General features: G+C 40.3%; 1 protein-coding gene and 1 non-coding gene across 4 annotated transcripts in view; one reads left to right on the plus strand and one right to left on the minus strand.

Annotated features, from left to right (window-relative positions):
• Positions 1-23143, plus strand: part of NSD1 (nuclear receptor binding SET domain protein 1) — a 143703-nt gene that overhangs the window by 14799 nt on the left and 105761 nt on the right. The gene's annotated exons all lie outside the window — the stretch shown is intronic.
• Positions 5092-5198, minus strand: LOC139011813 (U6 spliceosomal RNA). Its single transcript, XR_011471646.1, has one exon. It is a non-coding gene; the product is annotated as a U6 spliceosomal RNA (small nuclear RNA).

The following is a 23143-nucleotide window of genomic DNA, read 5'->3' on the forward strand; positions in this document are numbered from 1 at the left end:
TGGATTTCATATACATGGAATCTTAATAATCTTTGGCATTTTGTGTCTGACTTTTTATTTATTTATTTATTTATTTATTTATTTTTAAAATATATTTTATTGATTTTTTTACAGAGAGGAAGGGAGAGAGATAGAGAGTTAGAAACATCGATGAGAGAGAAACACTGATCAGCTGCCTCCTGCACATCTCCCACTGGGGAAGTGCCCGCAACCCAGGTACATGCCCTTGACCGGAATCGAACCTGGGACCTTTCAGTCCGCAGGCCGACGCTCTATCCACTAAGCCAAACCGGTTTCGGCTGACTTTTTTTTTTAAATATATTTTTTATTGATTTCACATAGGAAGGAAGAGGGAGAGAGAGATATGAGAGAGACATATGTGTCTGTGTATGAGAGAGAATCATTGATCAGCTGCTTCCTACATGCCCCACTCTGGGGATTGAGCCCGCAATCCGGGTATGTGCGTTGATGGGGAATCGAACCCTGACCTCCTGGTTTATAGGTTGATAATCAACCACTGAGCGACACCTGACTTCTTTAGCATAATGTTTTAGGTTTATCCATGTGGTTGTACGTATAAGTACTTAATTCCATTTTATTATCAAATAATATTCCATTGTATTGATAATACCACATTTTGTTTATCCATCAATCAGTTGATGGACATTTTGGCTCTTATGAGTAATGCTATTAACATACATTTGTGAACAGGTTTTTTGTGTGAATATATGTTTTCAGTTCTATAATCTGGGACTGTTATTGCTGGGTCATATGGTGACACTGTTGAACATTTTTAGAAACCGCTAGACTGTTTTTGCACACTGGCCGCACTATTGTACAGTCCAATTATCGATGTTCTTCATGTTCTTGCCAACACTTGTTTTTTTTAGTTATTCTATTGAGTGTGAAGTGTTCCTGTATCTCATCCTGCTTTTGATTTACATTTCCCTGATGACTAATGATGTCAAACATCTATCCTTTCATGTGCTTATTGAGCATTTCTACAACTTCTTTTTTTATGAAAATATATTTTATTGATTTTTTTACAGAGAGGAAGGGAGAGGGACAGAGTTAGAAACATCGATAAGAGAGAAACATTGACCATCTGCCTTCTGCACACTCCCCACTTGGTATGTGCCCACAACCAAGGTACATGCCCTTGACTGGAATTGAACCTGGGACGCTTGAGTCCGCAGGCCGACGCTCCATCCACTGAGCCAAACCAGTTAGGGCTCTACAGCTTCTTTGGAGTCTATGTAAATCCTTGGCTTATTTTTTAAAAAATCGGGCTACTTTTGCCCTCGCTGTTGTTCCTCGGTGGTTAGATTGTTGGCTCACACACCAAAGGGTCTTAGGTTCAACTCCCAGTCAAGGCCACATACCTGGATTGTGGGTTCAACCCTGACCCAGGTCAGATTGGGTGCGGGAGGCAACCAATCTATGTGTCTCTTTCATATTGATGTTTTCTCTCTCTCCCTCCCCTCCACTGTCTACATATCAATGGAAAAAATATCCTCTGGTGAGGATTAATCAAAAAGAAAAAAAAAGGTTGGGTTACTTTTTATTGTTGCACTAGAGGCCTGATGCACAAAGATTCGTGCAAGAATGGGCTTTCCTTCCCTTGGCTGCCGGCACCGCCTTTGCACCTTTCCGCCTTCCCACGCTGCCCAGAGGCCCTGACCAGCTGGGGTGGTGTGGAACGCCTGCATCCCACCCCACCCTGCCCTGCCCTGCCCCCGGCTGCTTGGCACCTGTGTATGCAAATTAATCTGCCATCTTTGTTGAGTTAATTTGCATACTCCTGATTGGTTGGTGGGCGTCACAAAGGTACAGTCAGTTTGCATCTTTCTCTTTTATTAGTGTAGATTATAGTAGTTTGTTATGTATTCTGGATATAAAGATATAAGTTCTTTACCAAGCTATGATTTGCAAATATTTTCTTCTATTCCGTGGGGTTTTTTTTCATTATCTTTTTTCTAAACATGTTTTATTGATTTTAGAGAGAGAGGAAGGGAGAGGGAGAGAGAGAAAGAAACATCAATAATGAGAGAAACATGGATTGCCTGCCTCCTGCCCGCCCCCTACTGGGGACCCAGCCCACAACCTGGGTATGTGCCCTGACCAGGAATGCAACTGGTGACCCCTTCATGCATGGGAGGACGCTCAACAAACTGAGCCACACCAGATGGCAGTTTTTTCATTTTCCTGAAGCACAAAGGTCTTTAATTTTTTATTCATTTATTTATTTTTTCTTTGTTAATTCTCAACCTGAGGATATTTTTTCCATTGCTTTTCAGAGAAGTGGAAGGGAGGGAGGGAATGGAAGAGAGAGAGAGAGAGAGAGAGAGAGAGAGAGAAACATTGACATGAGAGAGACACATCGATTGATTGTCTCCTTCACGCTCCCGGATAGGAGTGAGGGTGGGCAGTGAACCTGCAACCCAGGTACGTGCCCTTGACCAGGAGTCAAACCCTCAACCCTTCCTTGCTTGGGTTGACATTCTTTTTTTTATTTATTTTCTTTTTATTAAATCTTTATTGTTCAGATTACATTTGTTCCTCTTTTTTTTCCCCATAACTCCCCTTCTCCCAGTTCCCGCCCCACCCACTGTCCTTATCCATAGGTGCACGATTTTTGTCCAGTCTCTTCCCACATCTCCCATTCCCCTTTCCCCTCCAAGAATAGTCAGTCCATTCCCTTTCTATGTCCCTGATTCATTATAATCACCAGTTCATTCTGTACATCAGATTATTTATTCACTTGATTCTTAGATTCACTTGTTGATAGATGCATGTTTGTTGTTCACAATTTGTATCTTTACCTTTTTCTTCTTCCTCTTCTTAAAGGATACCTTTCAGCATTTCATATAATACTGGTTTAGTGGTGATGAAGTCCTTTAGCTTTTCCTTATCTGTGAAGCTCTTTATCTGACCTTCAATTCTGAATGATAGCTTTGCTGGATAAAGTAATCTTGGTTGTAGGTTCTTGGTATTCAATACTTTGAATATTTCTTGCCATTCCCTTCTGGCCTGCAAAGTTTCTGTTGAGAAATCAGCTGACAGTCGTATGGGTATTCCCTTGTAGGTAATTGAGCCTCTTTCTCTTGCTGCTTTTAAGATTCTCTCTTTGTCTTTTGCTCTTGGCATTTTAATTATGATGTGTCTTGGTGTGGTCCTCTTTGGATTCCTTTTGTTTGGGGTTCTCTGCGCTTCTTGGACCTGTAAGTCCATTTCTTTCACCAGGTGGGGGAAGTTTTCTGCCATTATTTCTTCAAATAGGTTTTCAATATCTTGCTGTCTCTCATCTTCTGGCACCCCTATAATTCTGATGTTGGTGCGCTTGAAGGTGTCCCAGAGGCTCCTTACACTATCTTCATATTTTCGGATTCTTTTTTCATTTTGCTTTTCCGGTTGGGTGTTTTTTGCTTCTTCGCATTTCAAATCTTTGGTTTGATTCTTGTGCTCCTCTGGTCTGCTATTGGGTATAATATTCTTTATTTCAGTCCGTGTATGCTTAATTTCTAGTTTCTTTATCGTAGCATCGAGGGTCTCATTAGATTTCGTGAGGCTCTCATTAAGTTTATTGGCAGCTTCTAGCACATTATTGCAAGCCCTCAAAATTGCGTTTTTTAGCTCTATATCCTCCATTTCTGTCATGTTTTTTTGTCTCTGCATTTTTTATGCTTTCTTGGTGCACCCCCTTGTGGTCTTTGTGCGCAGTCTTGTTCTAGTTAAGCCTTGATTTTTTTAGTTAATATTAGAGGGATTTGACCACCAGGCTGACTGGCTGTGAGAATCACCTGTGTCTGCCCAGGACAACTTCTGTCCTCTGGGGAGGTGCTAATCTAGCCTTTGCCTGAGGCTATCCAGCAAATGGCTCTGCGCAGGGCTTGGGCGGGGCGGGGTCAGCAGGGCAGACGGAGGGAGCGATTATGGCTGCTCTCAGTCCCGTTCCCAGAGGCTCTGCTTCTCAGAACCCCAGCAACCGCTGCAAACCTCGGAGAGAAAGCTGCCCTCACATTCCAACTGATGCCAGACAATCCCGCTTCTCCTGCTTGAGTCTGAGTCCCTAGAGACTCGCCCGGATCTGGAGCTCAGAGTCTGAGACTCCCTCCCGATTGAAAACGATAACCGCGCCCTCAGCCACCAGCCCGCCCTGCGTGCGCACTTCCGTACCTTTGTATTTTCCACACTGCACCTCCTCTGAGCCTCGGTATGCTGTTCTCTTTCCTTCTAGTTGAAGAATCTCCCCTCAGCCAGCCTTCCTATGGTTCTGGGTGATGTCTGTTCAGTCTTTTAGTTGTACTTTTGAAGTGGTTGTTTGCGGCAGCAATCTCCGGTGTTTACCTATGCCGCCATCTTGGTTTCTCCAAATGTCTTCTCTTTAAAAAATTTTTTTTTAAGTTAATATTTATTGATTTTAGAGAGAGAGAGGGAGGGAGAGAGAGGAAAGAGAAAGAACAAGAGAGAGATATATCAATTTGTAGTTCCACTTATTTATGCACTCATTGTTTGATTCTTTTTTTTTTTTTTTAAATATATTTTATTGATTTTTTACAGAGAGGAAGGGAGAGAGATAGAGAGTTAGAAACATCGATGATAGAGAAACATCGATCAGCTGCTTCCTGCACATCTCCTACTGGGGATGTGCCCACAACCAAGATACATGCCCTTGACCGGAATCGAACCTGGGACCTTTCAGTCCGCAGGCCGACGCTCTATCCACTGAGCCAAACCGGTTTCGGCTGGTTGATTCTTATATGTGCCCTGACTGTGGATCAAGTCCGCAACCTTGGCATATCGGAACAATGCTCTAACCCAGCGGTTGCCAACCTTTCGGACCTCATGGACCACCAGTGATCTGCAGGCCACTGGTTGGCGACTGCTGCTCTAACCAACTGAGCTACCTGGCCAGGGCTCTTTTTTTTTTCAGATTAAAAAAAACACGTTTATTGTTGAGAGGATTACAGATGACACCCCCTGTACCCCCCTCTTCACCAGGTTCTCACCCTGCCCCAAGCCTTTACCACCCTATTGTCTGTGTCCATAGGTAATGCATATATATGCATATAAGATCTTTGTTGTTTTTTTTAAAATATGGAATGCTTCACGAATTTTCGAGTCATCCTCACACAGGGGCCATGCTAATGTTTTCTGTATCGTTTCAATTTTAGTATATGTGCTGCTGAAGCGAGCACAGGATCTTTGGTTCATCTCTCCCTGCCCCCCTACCCTCTGGGGTTTGTCAGTCTGTTCCATGTTTCCATGGCTTTGGTTCTATTTTATTCATCAGTTTATTTTGTTCATTAGATTCTGTGTTCATTTATTTTTATTTTTTGATATAATTGTTGATAGATACTTATTTCTTGCCATTTTATTGTTTCTTCCTCTTCCTCCTCCCCCTCCTCCTCCTTTTCTCTTCTTCCTCCTCTTTTTCCTCTTAAAGAATACCTTTCAACATTTCATGTAATACTGGCTTGGTGGTGATGAACTCCTTTAGCTTTTTCTTGTCTGTGAAGCTCTTTATCTGACCTTTAATTCCAAATGATAGCTTTCCTGGGTAGAGTAATCTTGGTTGTAGGTTCTTGGTATTCAGCACTTTGAATATTTCTTGCCACTCCCTTCTGGCCTGCAAAGTTTCTGTTGGGAAATCAACTGACAGTCATATGGGCACTCCATTTTAGGTAACTAATTGCTTTTCTTTTGCTGCTTTTAAGATTCTCTCTTTGTTTTTAACCCTTGGCATTTTAATTATAATGTGTATTGGTTGGGCCTCTTTGAGTGAGTTTCTCTTGTTTGGGACTCTCTGTGCTTCCTGGATTTATAAGTCTGTTTCTTTCACTAGGTAGGGGAAGTTTTCAGTCATTATTTCAAATAGGCTTTCAATATCTTGCTCACTCTCTTCTTCTGCCACCTCCATAATTTGAATGTCAGTATGCTTGAAGGTATACCAGAGGCGCCTAACACTATCTTCATATTTTTGGATTCTTTTTTCTTTTCTGATTGGGTGTTTTTTGTTCCTCAAATTCCAAATCGTTGATTTAATTTTCAGAATCTTCTACTGTATTGTTGACTCCCTGTTAATTATTCTTTATTTCAGTTAGTGTATGCTTAATTTCTGACTGGTCCTTATTCATGTCATTGATGTTCTCACTAATTTCCTTGAAATTCTCACTAAGATCCTTGAAAGTCTCACTAACATCCTTAAAGCTCTCATTAGGCTTCTTGAGCGACCTTATAACCATTGTTTTGAACTCTTTATCTAGTAGTTTGCTTGCTTTCATTTTATTTAGTTTTCTTTATGGAGATTTCTTCTGTGCTTTTATTTGTGACATGTTGCTTTGTCTCCACATTTTGGCTGCTTTTCTGTGTACTAGGTAGAAACAGTGTCTCCTATAATTAGTAGAGTGGCTTTGTGTAGTAGGTGTTCTGTAGGGCCCAGTGGCTCAGATAGTGGCTGACTTTGTACCTCCTGGATGGCCCCTGAACCAGTACACCTGGTGGACAGCCTCAGACCATACCAGATTACATCTCTACACATTCACAATTGACACACTCAAGAGGCAGACTCAGTGAGTACCAAAACCCCACTGAAGCCAGTCTTGCTCCATAAGGGTATAGTTGCAGCTGATCTTCACAGCCAATTGGGCTGGGGGTCAATTCCTCCCAGTGACGCCCACAGCAATAAAGGCTCAACTACAAGACTGTACACATAGCCCACACAGATGTGTCTTTCTCATGTGGGTGTTTCTCTCTCTCTTTCTCTCCCCCCCTTTCACTCTCTCTAAAAATCAATGGAAAAAATATCCTCGAGAGAGAATTAAAAAAATTAAATATGGCCCTGGTTGTTTTGCTCAGCGGTTATAGTGTTGATCAGTAGACTGAAGTTGTGTGGATTCGATTCCTGGTCAAGGGCATGTACCTGCAGGTTCCCCCTGTCCCCTGTTGGGGCATGTGCAGGAGGCAACCAATTGGTCTGTCTGTCTGTCTCTCTCTCCCCATCCTTTTCCTTTTCTCTACAAAAAATCAGTTGAACAAATATCCTTAGGTTAGGATTAAAAAAAAAAAGTTAAAAAAAATCCTCCCCTTGCTATTCCTCTGTGAGGTGTATGTGTGTGCGTCTCTGTCCCACCCTGGATAGGCTCTCTGTCCTTTATACTTCCCAGAGGCCCTTCTGAGTTGGCCTGTAGGGTGTGGGGAACTACCTGGGCAGGAGGCAGGGCCACAAGTTAGCTAGAGGGTCTCCCGCTAGGTCTCTAAGCAGAGCCTCAGGGCCACTGATGCCCCCTGAGCCCCACACTATGGCCAATGGGACAGTTGTGGTGGCATCGTAGCCTGGCTCAGGGCCTGGGTGGGATCCCCCAGCCCCTCATATGTTGACCACCCCCCATGTGTTTGTAAATACTCTGGCATCCTTTGGCCCTGAGGAGTTTTTTAAATTTGTTACTTCTCTAATCATGACAATTGCTATAAAATAAAAAAATTAGAAAAAAAAAAGTGTCGTTCCAAACTGTTGATGAAGATTTGTTAAAATTGTTACAGTTTTTAAAAAAATAGCAGCCTTGCTGGTATACTCAGTGGTTTGAGTGTCAACTCATGAACCAAGAGGTCATGGGATTGATTCCCGGTCAGGGCACATTCCTGGGTGTGGGCTCAATCCCTGATAGGGATGCACAGGAAGCAGCCGATTGATGGTTCTCTCTCATGGATGTTCCTCTCTCTCTATCTGTCTCTCTTTCTCTCTCTAAAATTAATAAAAACATATTAAAGAGAAAACATTAAAAAAAAAAAAAAAAAGAAGCCTGCCTAGTCTAGCTTATTTGGTTGAGTGTTGTCCTATGCACCAAGTGGTCATCAGTTCCTGGCAGGGCACATGTCCAGGTACTGGGCTTGATCCCCAGTACAAGAGGCAGCCAATTGATGTTTCTCTCTCATTGATGTTTCTCTCTCTCCCTCTCCTTTTCTCTTGCTCTAAAAATCAATAAAAACATTTTTTTTAAAATAGCATTTATTAGTATTTTATCTAATTTTGTTATATTTGTACTTTTCCATAGTAAATGTGAAGTTACTTAGTTAATTTCCTCTTCAGTTGACAAATAATGACAAAATGATAAAGATGAAGTGTCTTTTTAAAAAAATACATATTTTATTGATTTTTTTACAGCGAGGAAGGGAGAGGGATAGAGAGTTAGAAATATCGATCAGCTGCCTCCTGCACACCCCCCACTGGGGATGTGCCTGCAACCAAGGTACATGCTCTTGACCGGAATCTAACTCAGTCCACAGGCCAATGCTCTATCCACTGAGCCAAACCAGCCAGGGCTGAAATGTCTTACATAGAAAGGCAGCTTGGGATTATAGAGAGAATGTGGACTTTGGAATTGCATAAAACTTCACTGGAGACCAGACTGACTCCCATGTTTGTTTAATTAGATAATTTAGGATTTAATTTTCAAAACATTTTATAGAGTAAGAGAATAAGTTAACTCCTAGCACAGTGCATTGCATATAGCATTTGCTGCTCTTGTTAATTATCATACTTAAGTATATTGTGTACCATATGTCAGGCAGCCATGCTTTGTACTAAACACTTAATAAATATTATCTCATTTAATCCTCAGACCAACCCCATGAGTTGCTGGCAGAGCCATTTATTCAGGTTTACACATTAGGAAATGGAAACTTAGAGAGATTAAGTGATTTCTCAACTGATGGTGCTGGTATTCCATTCAGGGCCATCTGGCTTTAGAGCATTTTCTCTGCCGTGCTGCCTCCTGTGTTGCAAAGGACTAAGGACATTGTTGATTATAGAATGTACTTTAAGTGGATACTTGCCTTGTAAATGGGAGATTAAAATGAGAGGTAGAAATTTGATTATTAGTTTTTCTCAAGTTACTTGTCAGTTTGGTCTAAAAACATCAATAGAAAGACAAGTGTTATCTGCAAATCTGTCTTGTACTTCAAAGCCAAATGTTAGCTTCTGTCTAGTATGAAGATTTAATTTTTGTCTTACCTTTGAGTTATATCAGTTATGTTTTTACTAATAAATAACCACAATAAGTATAACTATGAAATAATGAAATATTCTTTGTCATGCCAGATGTTTCATTTGAAAATAGTTATTTGTTTTAAAAGTTGAGGCAAAATTTATGTAACTTAAATTTTATCATTTGAAAGTATATAAGTTAGCGACTTTTTTTTTAACATATTTTCTTTATTGTTGAAAGTATTAGATATGTCTCCTTTTTCCCCCCACTGACTCTCTCCAGCCCACCCTGGTCCCCTGCCCTGTGTCGTATGCATCATGCATATATGCATACAAATTCTTTGGTTAATCCCCCCCTTTCCCTCTAAGGCAGTGGTTCTCAACCTTCCTAATGCTGTGACCCTTTAATACAGTTCCTCATGTTGTGGTGACCCCCAACCATAAAATTATTTTCGTTGCTACTTCATAACTAATTTTGCTCCTGTTATGAATCGTAATGTAAATATCTGATATGCAGGATGTATTTTCATTGTTACAAATTGAACATAATTAAAGCATAGTGATTAATCACAAAAACAATATGTAATTATATATGTGTTTTCTGATGGTCTTAGGCGACCCCTGTGAAAGGGTCGTTCGACCCCCAAAGGGGTCGCGACCCACACGTTGAGAACCGCTTCTCTAAGGTATGATTGACATACAAAAAGCCATACATATTTAATATATACATATTGATGAATTTGAAGAAAAGTATACACTTGTGAAATTGTCACCATATATAATATCATGCATTTAATCATAATCTCTAAAAGTTTTCACCCTCTTTTTTAAGAACATTAAACATAAAATTTATTTTCTTTTTAAAAATATTTTTATTGATTTCAGAGAGGAAGGGAGAGGGAGAGTTAAAAACATCAATGATGAGAGAGAATCATTGATTGGCTGCCTCTTGCACACCCCCTCTGGGGATCGAGTCTGCAACCCTGTCATGTGCCCTTGACTGGAATTGAAACCAGGCCTCTAGTGTATGTATAAGTGGACTCATACAACATTTATCTCTGTGTCTTGCTTACTTCACAAAAAAACAACTAAGGCAAAAAATATTTTTATTGCTTTCAAAGCAGAAAGGAGAGGGAGAGAGAGATAGACATATCAGTGATGAGAGAGAATCATTGATTGGCTACATCCTGCAAGCCCTCTAGTGGGGATTGAGCCTGCAACCCGGGCATGTGCCTTGACTGGGAATTGAACCTTGACCTCCTGGTTCATGAGTGGATGTTCAACCACTGAGCCACACTGGCCAGGCTGCTAGTCATTTAATGAGTGCTTATTTTATACTGGAATTGTGCCATATCCTTTGTAGACATTACTAATTTTATTGTCTCCTTTTTACAAATGAAGAACTTGAGGTTTAGAGCAGTTAAGTAAATAGTGTGAATTTACAGTTAGGATCCATTCCTAGTTTAGTAGAGCATCACAACCTGTGCTAAGATTATTGTGTCCTGGGTCTTTCCATGGTATGAAAGGGATATTAAGACTGGAAAGACAGCATGATTTTAGGAAAAAGTTACTAGAATAGAAGGTCAGATGTTCTAGTCTTTCAGTTTTCTTGAGGAAATCACTTAGGTATGTAAGAGAACATCATTCTGTTTTTTGAAGGTACATGTAAAATTTAGGTTAATATGACTAAAAATTGTTCCTTCTTTTTTTAAAAAATATATTTTTATTGACTTCAGAGAGGAAGGGAGAGGGAGAGAGAGAGATAGAAACATCAATGATGAGAGAATCATTGATTGGCTGCCTCCTGCACGCCCCACACTGGGGATTGAGCCTGCAACCCAGGCATGTGCCTTGACCGGGAATCAAACCGTGAACTCCTAGTTCATAGGTCGATGCTCAACCACTGAGCATTGACCGGCTGGGCTCTCTTTTTTAATTGCAAAAGACTGTATATATATTGTTTTATTATGTTTTCTAAAGGCATCTTTGTTCTGTTTTTGCAAATACTTTTTATTTTTATTTTTTTTTAGAGAGAAGGGAGGGAGAGGGAGAGAGAGAGAAAGAAACACTCAATGAGAGAGAAACATTCAATGAGAGCGAAACATTAATCAGCTGCCTCTTGCATGGTCCCCTACTGGGGATTAAGCCCAAAACCCGGGCATGAGCTCTGACTGGGAATCAAACCTGTAACCTATGGTGCACAGGACAACACCCAACCAACTGAGCCACACTGGAGCAGCATCTTTGTTGTGAACATAAGCTAATTCTAGGCTCAAGTTTAGCATTACCCATTGGTGACTTGATTGTTGATTGTTTTTTGTGCCAATTAAAGAAGAATAGTAAGAAGCACAGGTGTGAATGACGTGTCTGGTTTTAAGAGAACAGGAGCATCTTCTGTTAGTTGAATCATAGTGTAAGAAACATAGTATAAGAATCATAGTTGTGCAGAACATTTGCCAAGTGAAAGTTTTGTAAGCAGAAGTCCCTTATTGAATGAGAGAGTTAGGTCACTAATTATGTTAAGTACAATTATTGGCATTAAAGACTGAAACATACTGATATTTTATTTGTCTTTCTGTATTGTGACCTAGTGGAAAGAACATAGGCAATTGAATGGAGCACAGACATGGCTCCGTTTGGTATTTGGCTAGTTCACTTCCCATATCTGAGCCTCAGATTCTATACCTATCTGCCTCATTTTCACTATGAGGTTTAAAAGAGAAACAAAATATGAATGTTCTTAGCAGTTTCAGGTACTTGGTTGTCTTTAATACAGCAGGTCTTCTATTAATGTGATTAATGTTTCATTAAAATTTTGATGAGATTCTTAGGAATTTAACTCTTATTTATTATCAGTGGTAAACTTGGTTTTATCATGTGTCATTTTGCTTAAAGTTTAAGAACCTATAGACTACATTAAGTGAGGACTTACTATAAAATGCTTCATTTTTCCTGTGTGAATTAGACAACATTAGAATTGTATAGTCAGTGACCTCTTACTATGTCAGGTTCATACTGTTTTAAGATTATGCTGACTCACCCCTTCTCCTTCCTTAAAAACAAACTCACTTGGGCCTGAAATTATAATCAAACTAGAGGCCCGGTGCATGAAATTCATGCACTCGCGGGGGTCTCTCAGCCCAGTCTGTCCTCTCACAGTCTGGGAGTCCTCGGGGGATGTCCGTCTGCCTGCAGTCAAACATCCTTTGTGCTTCTGCGGAGACGGGAGAGGCTCCTACCACCGCTGCTGTGCTCGCCAGCCATGAGCCTAGTTCAGGGCTTCTGGCTGAGCAGTACTCCCCCTGTGGGAGCACACTGACTAGCAGGAGGCAGCTCCTACATTGAGCATCTGCCCCCTGGTGGTCAGTGTGTGTCATAGCGACTAGTAGTTCCACAGTTTGGTCAATTTGCATATTAGCCTTTTATTATATAGGAATACTAGCTAGCTATATGATACATTTGTTTCTAACCATAACTATTTATCAGAATTACCCATGGAATTTTTAAAAAATTAGGTGCCTCCTGGCCTATGTGCCTCAGTGGTATTGAGTGTCCACCTATGAACCAGGAGATCACGGTTCTATTCTTGGTCTGGGCACATGCCTGGGTTGCGGCTCCATCTCCAGTGCGGGGCATGCAGGAGGTAGCGGATCAATGATTTTCATTATTGATGTTTCTATCTCTCTCTCCCTCTCCCTTCCTTTCTGAAATAAATAAAAAAAATATTTAAAAAAAATTAGGTGCCAAGAGCCTCACTCCAGATGTACTGTGTCAGAAGAACCTCCAAGCCTGTGGGGTGGGGCTGTGTTATTTCATAAAACTTCTCAGGTGATTCTGATGTGCAGCCAGCATTGAGAGCCATTGATCTGCTTCCTCTAGCTCTCAGAAGCAAATCCCTAAAAGGCACAGACTAAAGCAGAAGTCAAAGGAAAAATAAATCCCAGGTCATAACCAAGTTAAGTGATGATGCAATGATAAAATTAGAATTGCTGGTGCCTAGTAGGTTATCAAATACTGAAAGAAAAAATTATGGGCGGAAAGACTACACAGAATAAAATAGATTTATGTCAGAATGGTTTGTCACTAGATTTCCATTGTAGGGAAAATGCCTGTGGTCAGTGTTATGAAATTCCCTAGATTAAGAGACCATGGAAGGCCCTGAACTAATGATAGAATCATTTAGTTCCTATGACATACAGCAATTGCTATAGCAGTTTCTTTTGTTGACTTAGGTCAGAGAATATAGCTTTTCTTCCTCCTTTAAATCTCCAGGCCTGTCTTCTGCACTGTCATTAAAACTCTTTTATTGTGGGTCTGAGGATTTCTGAGGCTTAAGCCAAAGGCCTGGACTAGCAGGAATTCCTTGGCCTGCAGGTTTCTGTTCTACCTCTTTAGCAGGCTGCTCTCAGCAGCTTCAGTGCTCTAGGCTGGGCTTCTGCTGATAGTCTCATAGCCCCAGTCTTACCATATGGTCCTACATATACCAGTTTGTATGACCAGCCTACCTTTGCATTCCAGCTTTCATTTGGACAGTTCCCTCCTTTTATTTTTATTTTTTTAAAATACATTTTATTGATTTTTTACAGAGAGGAAGGGAGAGGGTTAGAGAGTTAGAAACATGGATGAGAGAGAAACATGGATCAGCTGCCTCCTGCACACCTCCTACTGGGGATGTGCCCACAACCAAGGTACATGCCCTTGACCGGAATCGAACCTGGGACCTTTCAGTCCACAGGCCGACGCTCTGTCCACTGAGCCAAACCGGTTAGGGTGACAATTCCCTCCTTTTACTCTGTACTTTTCCAAGACTTCCGTGATCCCTTTGATCTATTGTCCGGGCTTTCTCTTTGATCTATTGTTTCTGGGTTCTGTCTAATAAGCAAAGGTCTACTTATTCAGAATCAGTTAACTTTTACACAATAATCTTTAGTATTTTGCCTTAGATTGCTGCAGGCTAAAATTGCAATACTGCCAGAGATCACCTATCTAACTACTTGCTAGATTTGTTTACCTGGGTCCCAGGTCCCATTCTCTTCTCAGCAAAAGTTAACAGACTGAGCTCTGACCCTGTCTACTAGGTAGAAAGGATTAGTGGAAGGAGACTTTAAGTATTCCAGTTCACTTCTGTGTTCTGTGGTTGGAGCAGGAGTCAGAAGATGCTGGCCTCTAATCCCTGTTTTTTGTTAAAGGGCTCTAGATTTTTGGCAAGGTCAGGCTGATTCTATTTTCTTTTCTTTTTTAAAAAATATATTTTATTGCCCTGACCGGTTTGGCTCAGCGGATGGAGCGTCGGCCTGCGGACTCAAGGGTCCCAGGTTCGATTCCAGTCGGGGGCATGTGCCTTGGTTGCGGGCACATCCCCAGTGGGAAGTGTGCAGGGGGCAACTGATCGATGTTTCTCTCTCATCGATGTTTCTAACTCTCTGTCCCTCTCCTTCCTCTCTGTAAAAAATCAATAAAATATATTTTAAAAAGTATATATATTTTATTGATTTTAGAGAGGAAGGGAGAGGGAGAGAGAGATAGAAATATCGATGAGAGAGAATCATTGATTGGCTGCCTCCTGCACGCCCCCTACTGGGGATCGAGCCCGCAACCCAGGCATGTACCCTTGGCTGGAATCCAACCTGGGACCCTTCAGTCTGCAGACCTACACTCTATCCATTGAGCCAAACCAGCTAGGGCTGATTCTGTTTTCATTGTGTATAATTTCTCATTTAATTATAAGCAACGGAAATTAAGACTTTAAAGATTTAGTGGTTTACAGATGTACAGAATAGTGTGGCTATTTATCTTCTTACCCTATTTACTTCTAGTCTTGGACAAGTCATTTGGTCCCTTTGCCTTTCATATTCTTTGTTATTAGAATAGACATCATTTTTAGTTATAATATAATGTAAATCTTGCTATTAGATTTAAGCTGCCCCAAAAGAAAAGGAAATGATCTGTTAGCATTTTGGGTTTGATAATATTGTTTTGACTTCATGTGTTTACATATGTATATCATGTGTTGTAGTTTCCCTAGTAAAAGTAATCCAAGATAGTCCTTAGTAACAGGGGCAATAGCTGCATCTCTAATGTGATTAGAGCAAATCAGCACTGCCGAAGAGGTAAGATGCTGTGGGAGTAGATTGAGTAGGGAAGGGTTTGTTCTTTAAGTAAGCATGGGACAGAGTTATTTTTAAATTTAAAAATATATATATATTTTTGTTGATTTCAGAGAGGAAGGGAGAGATAGAAACATCAATTACAAGAGACAAACATTGATTGGCTGCCTCCTGCACACTCCCTACTGGGGATCGAGCCTGAAACCAGGGCATGTGCCCTGACCAGGAATCGAACTGTGATCTCCTGGTTCATAGGTCGACACTCAACTACTGAGCCACGCCGGCCAGGCCGGACAGTATAACGAAGAAGGGCATACTGAGGCAGTATGAGGAAATATTAGTGCAGATTACACTCCGGTTAGATTTTAAAGTATAGATAAAAAATAAGCTGATGTGGCAGATTGGGGACAGTTTATAGAGGGCTTTAAAACACTGGGTAAATGATATGTACTTCATTTGATTGACATTAAAAGTTTTTAATGCTAAGTTGTATTTATATTTAAATACTTTTAATTCATATTTGGAATTTGAAATATTTTTCTGTAAACAGTATTAATAGAGGTTAAAGTAATTGTAATAATGTATCTATGCAAAGAAATACAGTGAGTAATATAGCAAGTGTCTTTTCAGTTGTTACTATGTCACAGGCACTTTATAACAACTTTATGAAGTATGATTCCTGAGAACCCATGCTTTTAACCATTATGCTATACTCTCTTTCAAAATGGTTTCATACTAATAATTAAGGTAAAAATAAGTAGAACCCTTGAGTGTTGCTACTTAGGGTAGAATCAGGTCTAAATAGAGGAGGAGAATAAGGCTTCTAATTTCAAAGTTTTAAAATAATGTAAGCTAACAGCTACAGTGCTTACATCACTATTATCCTCACCTTGTCTCATTCCCTGATAACCACCATTTTACTTTGCTTTTTACAGATTTAGCTCTTTTTTTTTTAAGATCTCACATATAAGTATTTATCTTTCTCTTTCTAACTTATCTTTTTAAATTTATTTTTTTATTGATTTGAGAGAGAAAGAGAAAGGGAGTGAGAGAGAGAAATATTGATGTGAAAATAGCTACCAGCTGCCTCCCGAACACAAACTGGTATGGAACCCGCAACCTGGGTATGTGCCCTTATGAGGAATTGAACCCGCCACCCTTTGGTGTATGGGATGACGCTCCAACCAACTGAGCCACACCTGTCTGACTTACCTTGAAAGTGAGTATAATGTGTTCAAAGGACTCAATTTTTTAAAATATATTTTTTATTTATTGATTTCAGAGAGGAAGGGAGAGGGAAAGAGATAGAAACATCAATGATGAGAGAGAATCATTGATCAGCTGCCTCCTGTACACCCTGCATGGGACATGGAGCCCTGCACCTCAGGCATGTGCCCTTCACCGTAATTGAACCTGCGACTTGTCAGTTTGCAGGCTGTCGCTCTATCCACTGAGCCAAACCAGCTAGGGCCAAAGGACTCAATTTTTGACAGGTACTGCTGAAGTTGATAGAATAAGGCACCTAATTTTGCTGCTTAGGAAATGGCCCATTGCAGCCTATTTTGGTTCAGTTAAAATGCTTTTATTTTGTTGAACATGTATTTTGTTCCAGATATGGAGATACAAATTAAAATGACACCTTGTCCTCATTAACTTTAGAGACTAGTGGAATAGATAAACATGGAAACAATTTAATGATGAGCTGAGAGACATAGGATATGGTGGAGAGGCACTGGGCTCAGCCCAGGGATAAGAGGTGATGGGCCCTAGACGGTTTGGCTCAGTGGATGGAGTATTGGCCTGCGGACTGAAGAGTCCCAGGTTTGATTCCAGTTAAGGGCACATGCCCAGGTTGTGGGCTCGATCCCCTAGGAGGGCATGCGGGAGGTAGCCAATCAATGATTCTCATCATTGATGTTTCTATCTGTCCCTCTCCCTTCCTCTCTGAAATAAATAAAAATATATATTTTTTAAAAAAAAGGTGATGGAAGGAAGGCTGCCTGAAGGGACCTAGGAGAAAGTGAGGAATTCCAGGCAGAGGAGATGGAAGAATAAAGAGTATGATGTAAAGGGGGAATAGTGAAATATGAGATAGAAAACAAGAAGGATCTAGGTCCGATCCTTATTTCACAAGAAGTACTCAGCCAGTCTTACTTTGACTATCTTTATCTCTTGAAGTTTGTTTTGAGAAATTTGTTACTAATAATAAAGCTAGTTCCTTCCCCCAGCCCCCTCTACCCCATCCCTCACCTTATCAGCTATAGTATTTTTCTGTGGTAATTTCTGTCTTCCAAAGAGACTGTGAGCTCCCAGAGAGCTTGTTTGTTCCATGCCTGTATTCAGTTTTAAGACACTCAATATTTATAAAATGCTTAAATATGAAGAAATATTTTTTTAAAATAAGTGTTTACTGTAAAAAAAGAAAAGAGAAAAAGTCTTCCATAACTTTCACCGTGTAGAAATAATTCCTGCTTACTAATTTCCAAATTTAGTAAATATGTCAATAAGTGATTTGACATGAATTAGTTAAACTAAAGTTAACTAGCAAACATTATCTGAGCATCCACTACTATATGACACCTAGGGAGAAAGAGATAAGACAATAAGTCTGTATTATCAAGTGACCTAAGGTTTTTTAGTATTACTAAAACAATATATCCTCAAATAACTAGAGGAGCAATGAGAGAAATTAAAAATCCTATTTGGCAAGTTTTACTGATATCTTTTAAACCCAAATTGCATAAAACAATTACATGGGGGAATAAAAAGCCCTACCAGAGTCTATACATAACATTTAAAATTTGTGTAGTCCTTTATTATGCACATTTAATTTTTTTTATAGTGGTAATAGCATCTTTAAAGGTTTTGTCTCTTTTATTCTTTTTTTAAAAATAATATCTTTATTGATTTCGGAGAGGAAGGAAGAGGGAGAGAGAGAAACATCAATGATGAGAGAGAAGTATTGATCAGCTGCCTCCCACCAGGGATCAAGCCTTTAACCCGGAAATTGATCCTTGACCTCCTGGTTCACAGGTCGACTGTCAACCACTGAATCATGCTGACCGGGTGTATTTTTTATTCTTAATACTTTTTTTGCTTCCCATGGTAATTAAAAAAATAAATATTTTTTCTTACTGATTTCAGAGAGAGGAACAGAGAGGGAGAGAGGGATAGAAACATCATTGATGAGAATCATCAACGGCTGCCTCCACCCCCACACTGGGGGTTAGTCGAGCTGCAACCTGGACATGTGCCCTGCTGGGGAATCGAACTGTGACCTCCTGGTTCATAGGTTGACACTCAACTACTGAGCCACACCAGCCGCGCTATACTCACTTTCTTAATGATCTTTTATCTGGACCCTTATTACCCCCAAATATATATCTCTATAAATATGTTTCTTCTCAGAATTCTAGAATCATATATATACAATGGCTTTCTTGGCATTTTCACTTGGTTGTGAAATTGGAGTTTCATCCTTAACTTGTTCAATAATAAATTCTAGATGTTTCTTCCCAAAACCTTTGTAGTATAGTCTTCTCTTATATATGTTCCAAGACCCCTCATGGATGCCTGAAACCACGGATAACAGATAGCACTGGAATATATATATATATATATATATAGCTTTTTCCTGTATATACCTATGATAAAGTTAACTTATAAATTAGGCACAGTAAGAGATTATCAACAGTAGCTAGTAAAGTCCTGGCCAGTGTGGCTCAGTTTGTTGGATATCTTGAGGGCCCGCAGGAAGTTGGCCTGCAGGGGGAGGGACCGTGGGAGGTTGACCGGCTGCGTGAGGTTGGCTGTGGGAGTGCACTGACCTCCAGGGGGCAGCTCCTGTGTTGAGTGTCTGCTCCCTGGTGCTCAGTGCACGTCATAGTGACCAGTCATTCGGTCGCTTAGGCTTTTATATATATATATATATATGGATATATATAGAGAATCTGTAATAAAAGTTAGGTGAATGGGGTCTCTCAAAATACCTTATTGTACTGCACCCACCCTTCCTGTGATGATATGCGATGATAAAATGCCCACATGTAGAGACAAAGTTTGATGAATGACTTAGGCATTGTGACAGTGATAGGCTACTACCTTCCTTCTGTTGATATGTAACAAGCACTTTCCGACTTCTCTAAGGCATATTCGAATTATAAGCATCTACTCTTGTGTTTTGGGGCCATTGCTAAATAAAGTAAGGGTTACTTGAACACAAACACTGCAATAACTTGACCCTTGATCTGGTAACCAAGAGGGCTACTAAGCGACTACTGGGCAGGTAGCATGTATAGCATGGGTATGATGGACAAAGGGATGATTCATGTCCTGGGTGGATTGGGACTGGGTGGGGACTGCTTGAGATTTTATCATATTACTCAGAACAGTATGCATTTTAAAACATATGAATTATTTATTTCTGGAATTTTCCATTTAATATTTCAGACCTTTGTTAACAGGGCAACTGAAACTGGAAGGAAAACCGCAGATAATGGAGTACCGCTTTATCTTTAATAAATGGCAACTCCATCTTTCTCATTTAAGGCATCAACCCTTAGAGTGATCCTAGAGTTCTCTCTTTCTGTAGCACCCATATCCACTCCATTAGTACACTTCATTGGTTCTTTCTATTTCTCGCCCCCACTGCCAATTGCAGATTGGTTCACATAACTGTCATATCTCACCTGAATTATTCCAGTAACCTTCTAAGTAGGTCTCTGTGTTTCCATCTCAACTCTCTAAGGCTGTTTTCAGGATGGCATTTGGAATGGTCCTTTTAAAACATCAACCCTTCAAAGATGTGTATCTTACTCAGAGTAAAAGGGCATAATAAGGCATATGTCTTCCTCTCCCTGGATCATTTATCTGACTTCATTTCTTCCTGTTCTCTCATTTGCTTACTCTGTTTTAGCCACATTGACTTTATTTTTTTTTGTTTTTTGTTTTTTATTGCTTAAAATATTACAAAGAATAGTACATATGTCTCCTTTTTTTCCCCCTTGACCTTCCCCCGGCCTCCTCTACCCCCCGTGTCTTCTGTCCATTGGTTATGCTTATATGCATGCATACAAGTCCTCCTTCGGTTGATCTCTTACCCACCTCTCCCCCAACCCTCCCCGCCCTACCCACTGTAGTTTGACAGTCTGTTCGATGCTGCTCTACCTCTGTATCTATTTTTGTTCATCAGTTTATAATGATCTTTATTATCCATAAATGAGTGAGATCATGTGGTATTTTTCTTTCATTGACTGGCTTATATCACTTAGCATAATGCTCTCCAGTTCCATCCATGCTGTTGCAAATGGTAAGAATTCCTTCTTTTTTACAGCAGCATAGTATTCCATTGTGAAGATGTACCACAGTTTTCTAATCCATTCATCTACTGATGGGCACTTAGGCTGTTTCCAAATCTTAGCTATGGTAAATTGTGCTGCTATGAATATAGGGATGCATATATCCTTTCTGATTGGTGTTTCTGTTTTCTTGGATATATTCCTAGAAGTGGTATTACTGGGTCAAATGGCAGTTCAATTTTTAATTTTTTGAGGAAATGCCATACTGTTTTCCACAGTGGCTGCACCAGTCTGCATTCCCACCAGCAGTGAAGGAGGGTTCCTTTTTCTCCACATCCTCTCCAGTACTTGTCGTTTGTTGATGATAGCCATTCTGACAGTTGTGAGATGGTATCTCATTGTTGTTTTGATTTGCATCTCTCCGATGATTAGTGACTTTGAGCATGTTTTTATATGACTCTTGGCTTTCTGAATGTCCTCTTTTGAAAAGTGTCTACTTAGGTCCGTTGCCCATTTTTTGATTGGATTGTTTATCTTCCTTTTGTTAAGTTGTATGAGTTCCCTGTAAATGTTGGAGATTAAACCCTTATTGGTGATAACATTGGCAAATATGTTCTCCCATGCAGTGGGCTTTCTTGTTGTTTTGTTGATGGTTTCTTTTGCTGTGCAGAAGCTTTTTATTTTGATGTAGTCCCATTTGTTTATTTTCTCTTTAGTTTCCAATGCCCTAGGAGCCGTATCGGGGAAGAAATTGCTTCGGCATATGTCTGAGATTTTGTTGCCTTTGGATTCCTCTATTATTTTTATGGTTTCCTGTCTTACATTTAAGTCCTGTATCCATTTGTAGTTTGTTTTTGTGTATGGTGTAAGTTGGTGGTCTAGTTTCATTTTTTTGCATGTATCTGTCCAATTTTCCCAACACCATTTATTGAAGAGACTGTCTTGACTCCATTGTATGTTCTTGCCTCCTTTGTCAAATATTAATTGAGCATATTGGTTCGGGTCGATTTCTGGGTTCTCTATTCTATTCCATTGATCTATATTGTCTGTTCTTGTGCCAGTACAAGGCAGTTTTGAGAACAGAGCCACATTGAATTTCTTTCTTTCTTTTTTTTTTAATTAAATCTTTATTGTTCAGATTACATTTGTTCCTCTCCCCCCCCCCCCATAACTCCCCTCCTCCCAGTTCCCGCCCCACCCTCCGCCCTCACTCCCCACCCACTGTCCTCATCCATAGGTGCACGATTTTTGTCCAGTCTCTTCCCGCATCTCCCACTCCCCTTTTCCCCCCAAGAATAGTCAGTCCATTCCCTTTCTATGTCCCTGATTCATTATAATCACCAGTTCATTCTGTACATCAGATTATTTATTCACTTGATTCTTAGATTCACTTGTTGATAGATGCATGTTTGTTGTTCATAATTTGTATCTTTACCTTTTTCTTCTTCCTCTTCTTAAAGGATACCTTTCAGCATTTCGTCTAATACTGGTTTAGTGGTGATGAAGTCCTTTAGCTTTTCCTTATCTGTGAAGCTCTTTATCTGACCTTCAATTCTGAATGATAGCTTTGCTGGCTAAAGTAGTCTTGGTTGTAGGTTCTTGGTATTCATCACTTTGAATATTTCTTGCCATTCCCTTCTGGCCTGTAAAGTTTCTGTTGAGAAATCAGCTGACAGTCGTATGGGTATTCCCTTGTAGGTAATTGAGTCTCTTTCTCTTGCTGCTTTTAAGATTCTCTCTTTGTCTTTTGCTCTTGGCATTTTAATTATGATGTGTCTTGGTGTGGTCCTCTTTGGATTCCTTTTGTTTGGGGTTCTCTGCGCTTCTTGGACCTGTAAGTCCATTTCTTTCACCAGGTGGGGGAAGTTTTCTGCCATTATTTCTTTCTTTCTTTTTTTTTTTTTTTAAATATATTTTATTGAATTTTTACAGAGAAGAAGGGAGAGGAATAGAGAGTTAGAAACATCTATGAGAGAGATCGATCAGCTGCCTCCTGCACGCCCCCGAGTAGGGATGTGCCTGCAACCAAGGTACATGCCCTTGACCGGAATCGAACCTGGGACCCTTCAGTCCGCAGGCCTACGCTCTATCCACTGAGCCAAACCGGTTCGGCTGCCATTATTTCTTCAAATAGGTTTTCAATATCTTGCTGTCTCTCATCTTCTGGCACCCCAATAATTCTGACATTAGTGCGCTTGAAGCTGTCCCAGAGGCTCCTTACACTATCTTCGTATTTTCGGATTCTTTTTTCATTTTGCTTTTCCGGTTGGGTGTTTTTTGCTTCTTTGCATTTTAAATCTTTGACTTGATTCTTGCGCTCCTCTAGTCTGCTATTGGGTATAATATTCTTTATTTCAGTCCGTGTATGCTTAATTTCTAGTTTCTTTATCGTAGCACCGAGGGTCTCATTAGCTTTTGTGAGGCTCTCCACAAGTTTATTGCAAGCCCTCAAAATTGCGTTTTTTAGCTCCATATCCTCCATTTCTGTCATGTTTTTTTGTCTCCGCATTTTTTATGCTTTCTTGGTGCACCCCCTTGTGGTCTTTGTGCGCAGTCTTGTTCTAGTTAAGCCTTGATTTTTTTAGTTAATACTGAGGGATTTGACCACCAGGCTGACTGGCTATGAGAATCAGCTGTGTGGAAAACTTCTGTCCTCTGGGGAGGTGCTAATCTAGCCTTTGCCTGAGGCTATCCAGCAAATGGCTCTGCGCAGGGCTTGGGCGGGGCGGGATCAACAGGGCGGGTGGAGGGAG

The sequence above is a fragment of the Myotis yumanensis genome, unplaced genomic scaffold (assembly GCF_028538775.1).
Source record: "Myotis yumanensis isolate MYYU_CA2020_CCGP unplaced genomic scaffold, mMyoYum1.0.hap1 SCAF_5, whole genome shotgun sequence".
Classification (NCBI taxonomy): Eukaryota; Metazoa; Chordata; class Mammalia; order Chiroptera; family Vespertilionidae; genus Myotis; species Myotis yumanensis.